Genomic DNA, 5758 nt, shown 5'->3' with positions numbered 1-5758 from the left:
TATGACATTTCTTCTATCACATTGTCCGTGAATTCTCTTAATATACCATCTTGGTTCATTTGGATTGCTTTCTTCCCTTGATTTTCACACTGTTCTTGTATGTTACCCTCTAGCAGGGTAGATAAGAATATTACATTTTCTCCCCTATAGGTTTATTGTGTCTCTGCAGGTTTCTGATACTTCACCTTTAAAGATGACATCAATATTAGGAGCACACAACACAAACAACATGCAGCCTTACATGAAATAGCACCTATTAAGATAATAACAGTATTGTCATAAGATCTGAAGATGATGAGTTTGATTACTATGTACAGCATAAACAATAATTTTGCAATAAGGTCTACAATTGCTAGTGGTGGACAAAGAGGATGGAGAAGGTTGTAGGATGTAATGTTGATGAGATAGGAAGTGAGAATATACAGGCCTTAGATCATAGAAAGAGTCAATGTGGATTCAAAAGAAGTTGGTTTTTAGCATGAGAAAAGGAAAAAAGAGAGCCCAAGGGAACAGATAGGAGAATGGAGAGACTGAGAGAAAGCATAAAAGATAGAAAAATAATAATAAAATAATAATAAAATTTACAACAAAACTGTAATATAGTACTAAAACATCCCAGGTTTCATTAGTCCAATGCGTGAAAGGTATTTGATAATAAGGAGTCCTAGGATGGGAGCTGCCCCAAATATCTATAGCAGTGTCCTGGTCAGAGATGATCCATGATGTTGGACAGAGGCATCCCCATATGTTGGTAGATGGGGGAGCCACAGCATCCACTGCTGATTCTTCCCGGGGTGCTCTGGTGCTGGAGATCCATGTGGGTGGGCTGGGCCTGGGTGGCATGGTGCTGGACATAGGCCAAAGAAAGACATTTTAAATGCAGGTCTACACTGAACTGTTAAATGCAACATGATCTGGTGCCACATAGGTCAACAAACACCAGTGTCACTATACGTGATGCAAGTATGCTAGCTTCCCACTGATTTACCTTCAATCACTATGAGCCAGAATGCATGCCTGAACATTAACACTGCACTTTAAATAATGTGTTTCCCTTGGAGTTAAATCTATTGAAGTACGGCCATCGAATTATTTGCACTACATGAATATTTTAATGTAAAATCAAGGTTTCAACTTCAGATTTGATATGCCCAACCCCATTTGTTCCTTCCTCCCTCCCCATTTCACAAAGGTAAATGGAGTGACTTTTTTGGCATTTCAGAGGGCCTTCATTGCTTAAATTTTATTTGTTTTATTTTGAATATTTGGTAGGGGCTTAAAATGTTATTTCCAAGATCCTGTTTCTACAGTGGGAAGGTCAGCTTATTTTTAACTCTATTAGTTTGTTTGTGTAGTTCTTCAACAGCATACAAAACAAGGTACCCTAATGTGGGCATATTTATATAAAACCCGTTCCATTTAAAAATAAAGATTTTTAGTGTTTGTAGCCTCCATTCTTAGGTTTCCTTTATTGTGCATTACAGAATTTTCTCTCTTTCTTATCCCCATGCATCATTTATGTGGTTCTTGTTTTGGTACAATTCCCCATAATATTTAGAATGCAGTGTTTTGTGAATAGACTGATAGATTTTTTGCTTCTTCACATTTAGTGCAGAGTTTAATTGAAGACAGATTTCTACCCACAAAGTTTTCAGATGTTAAAATATTTCACAACATCGGCTTAATACATGATGTTACACCTCCCTTCAGGCCCTCCCACTACAGTTGGGAATATACTGAATTCCTTACTGGTATGTGCTTCCCCCAATAAAGGGTACCACATTCCCTGGGTGCAGGAGCTCCCTCACAGTCTCTTGAGGACTGCAGTTTAAGCATACTAGATTAAACACCATGAAAAACTGCAGGACACTCTTGAAGGGAAGAGAAAATGGTCTGAGAAATGTCTCCAATGTTTACCCTCAACCTGATTTTTAGATCCACGAAGGATCTTACAGAGCATGTCTCTGAGATCATCGTTAGGGTCAATCCATGATGAAACAGCATCATAAAAAAGTATAAAATTCTGGATTACACCACTAGAAATCAAACTAGTCATGGTACAAATCCCATGGAATGCTGAGTCCTTTTCTTTATTGTCTCCTATGTTTCTCAGAGAGCTACACCAGGGACTTATGAACTGCTGTAGAATGGGGGTCACCTTTGAGCCCACATAACCAATACAACCACTTGTTATTGCTGTATTCTGTAACAAGATCTTTAGTGTGTTGGGATGTTAGTGATTTCTACAAGCTGGCGCAACAATAGGAAAGTAAAGCTGCATATTTATACCCATTTGAATGGAGATTCCTCCAGTTGCCCATGTGCATTGTTGCAGCCTGAAATGAACTTCGAATTTTGGTTGGTTCCCAATATCAGCATGAAATAGACTATACAAATTTTAACAAGCTTAAAGCAAGTTTCAGTCAGGTCACCTAATAGGGAAAAGGAACTCTGACAAACTCGTTTCATTTTCACCACCATGCACTGGTGTATTAGTGTTAGGAAATTGTTTTGGGCTACCAGCTGTTCGATGTTACCTCCAAGTCCTTCAGCCATGCCACAGAGTAAATAGGCACTCTCATAAAATCTTTTCCTGGAGCCTCATATTGAACTAGTTGAGCATTGTTCAGCAGGGCTTGTGCAAGTGTCTTCTGTACTTGGTTCACTCAATGGTCATAGGTTCACAGTATGGAAGGAAGCAAGACTGCAGGGCCATGACAACTGATGATATGCACTCAAGTAAAGGAAAGAGATCTCTATTTTCATCCTCTCAAATATTCCATTTCTGGATCAGTGGAGGAATTAGCTTCTGAATATGATCTGTTGGTTTAAATCATATTCTACTGAATCTGCTCACATTTCTATGGCATCATAAACAACAAGTAGTTACTTAAGATGGTATTTTCTAAATTTGAAGACCCACGTATCAAGCATGTAAACAAGATAAGGAGCAAGTTCTGTACAAATCTCATCTTTAAGGGTATCAAAGGCACTGCAGGCCTCCTACTTTCTGTTCCTGTGCAGCACATGCTTTATTAACTCTGTCATTAATGGCTCCATGTATGTGTCTGGTGACTGGATGACTACACAGTGTGCACAGTGGCTAAGTGTCCAGCATGCACAAGGGACTTTTCACCATAGAGGAACTGAGTAAGATGAGGAGTAAGCTCAGACAGTTATGGAATCATGCCCTGCATGGAACCTTCAGCAATTGCTCCAAAAATCAAGATGCCTCATTTTTCACATGACGAAAAAGGCAATCCATTCAAACTTCAAGCCAAATCACAAGAGCCCAGCACACATGATTTGTACCTTTGGATACTAATCACCAGACAATTCAAAGGGATTTTCAATAAAAGAATCCATGTGCAATAGCAGAGCTTGAATCCTACTAATGATAAACTGAGAGATACATGCAAGTGCATGAAACCTTATATTGGGGCTACTGTGCTTGAAGAACTGTAAACATTCAGGAATCATGACATTGACAGTGTGTTCTGAAACTTCACTATCTAAAATATCAGCAGAACCTTCACATGTCTTCTGAAGGGTCCCAAATGTGCGATTACAGATGTTGTGATTTCAGAATCAATAGACTATAAAGTTCTGGTAACCGGCCAGACCAGTTCTGAAATTTTCTCTTGGAGGTGATGACTGTAGTCAATATCAGTGTAGCTCTGATAAAGGTGAGGAGTCACCAGTATTATTTAAGCATTCACTTTTAATAAAGCCTGTCACACATTTGGGAGGTTTGGAAAATACACTTACATTATTCATCAAAAAGAAGTCACTCAATTATCTTGTGGATTTATATTCCAATTTTAATTTTGTATGTAAAAAATCAGGAAGTTGTTAAAATCTGGATATTGATATTGACCTTACGGTTTCTAGAACAAATTCTATTTAAGGAAACTTCCTTGTGTAACTGAATTCCATATTAAATAATTTGCTGCTTATTGACAATGAAAGTATGCAATTTAAAAAAAAAAGAATTAAATTCTTTGGGCTTGACAGAACATGCATAAAATGATCATTATTGCACCTCTGGAGGGTGGTGTCTGGGGCCTGGGACTTCTTTAGTAGTGGCAGGATTTTCTGAAGCCCTTGCTCATCATGTTTTTCACTCATAAACTCTCTTGGTGTGCTGCCTGTGGTGCCCCAAAGGAAGTCTCCTAGGATGGAGCCCCAAGGAACCACACTCAGTAGTAGCTCAGATGCCAAAGTCTGCTGCTGCCAAAATGACCCCTGAGAGTCAGAACCCGACCAGACCATGTTTGAATTTATATGCCCTGATTACTTTGTATGCCTAGAATTATTCAATATGTGCTCTTTTTTATGACTAGGCTCATCCTAATGTTTTTGAAACTAGTGCACATTGTAGCATTTATCACTTTTATCATTACCTTAAGAGATGAATGGGATACCAGCATTTTAAAAATCCACATGTCCATTGATGGGTGTTTTGACCTTCACACTGTTAAAATAATGGGGAATTCACTGGTGGTTGTCTTTTGAGGCTCCATGGTATGCTGGGAAGGATTTCATATGAAAATATTTTATAATCGTGTTGATGTACTCATGGTAGATGTACTTTGTTTAGGCAGATTTTGTTGAAAAGGTTTCCTATGTTCTTATAAGGGATATTGTTCTGCAGTCTTCTTTTCTTTTTCTGGCATTTTCCAAACTATCTTTAGCTGGTCATCCCCTACTCTATGCCTGTTATAATGAAAAATTTGCTGTCAATCTATCCAAAGAGAGAAAGAACCAATATGTTCTCTTGACAGTCACCAAGAGAGATGCACATCTTGGACTTTAGGTCAGGAAGTGTGATAGATTGGAGGACTCAGGGAGCAGCATCACCAGAAATCTGATGTGTCACCAGATGAACCTGGGGGTTTCACAGTCTGGTAAAAGTGTACAGTGTAAAGGATTTCAGGCAAAGGAGACAATGTTAGTTATTGTGTCTACAAGTTTATCTGACTTAAAGTCTTATGGCCAATGAAAAGAAGGAAAATGTTCAGGAACAGTGTCGGTAATCGAGTTGGTCCCAGTTGGATAGCTTGAGAGTGATCCTGCATTCCTGAAAATTCAAAGTAACAAAAGTATATTTTAACCTATGGCACTTTTATGTGTACAGACCAAACTTCCTGGGGCCCAGAGCCTAGCATATTGGAGAAACACTGATCATGATGAACCAAGAGGGAAGCACGCTGAAGGAAGTCACACAGTGACCAATGAGCATCCTCCTGCTGTCTCCCTCATGTTCTTCAGCAGAACCTTGGCCAAGGTGGGCAGCCTCCATGCCATTAAGGATATTTCTCCTGACTCATGGTGAGGAGGACACTGTGCTTGTCATCAGAACTATGTAGCTTCTTAAAACTAGACCAATCTCACATGGACTCTTAATCTGTCTAGGTTTTATGAGGTTTGTGTTTTTTCTTTTAATCACATTTCTACTATAACATTCCCCAATCTCTTTGGGCCAAAATACAAGAATAGAAAAAGCATTGTGAAAACAAAATTAAGTCAGTTGTCTGGAGATAATATTCATGGAGAAAGGGTTGTATGGGTGAAAACCTCTTTAGGTCCAGCAACAGTGTTCCCACAGGGAGGGAGAAAAGATAAAAATGATTCTTCAATGTTTATTGTATTTCTGAGAAGGAATGATTAAGTAATTACAGAAAAATAGCTTTGAATAATGGAGGATGGGAATAGGCTTCTTGGAGCCATGGAGGAGCCAAAGGGTCACAGGGCTGAT

At 38.9% G+C, this 5758-nt stretch overlaps 1 pseudogene; it reads right to left on the bottom strand.

Annotated features, from left to right (window-relative positions):
- Nucleotides 1–1837: 1837 nt before the first annotated feature.
- LOC124973516 (transportin-1-like) lies at nucleotides 1838–4272 on the bottom strand (annotated as a pseudogene).
- Between the last annotated feature and the right edge of the window lie 1486 nt (nucleotides 4273–5758).

This window comes from Sciurus carolinensis (assembly GCF_902686445.1).
Source record: "Sciurus carolinensis chromosome 19 unlocalized genomic scaffold, mSciCar1.2 SUPER_34, whole genome shotgun sequence".
Classification (NCBI taxonomy): domain Eukaryota; kingdom Metazoa; phylum Chordata; class Mammalia; order Rodentia; family Sciuridae; genus Sciurus; species Sciurus carolinensis.
The sequence above is the reverse complement of the archived record's forward strand: the minus strand, read 5'-3'. Positions and strand labels throughout refer to the sequence as shown.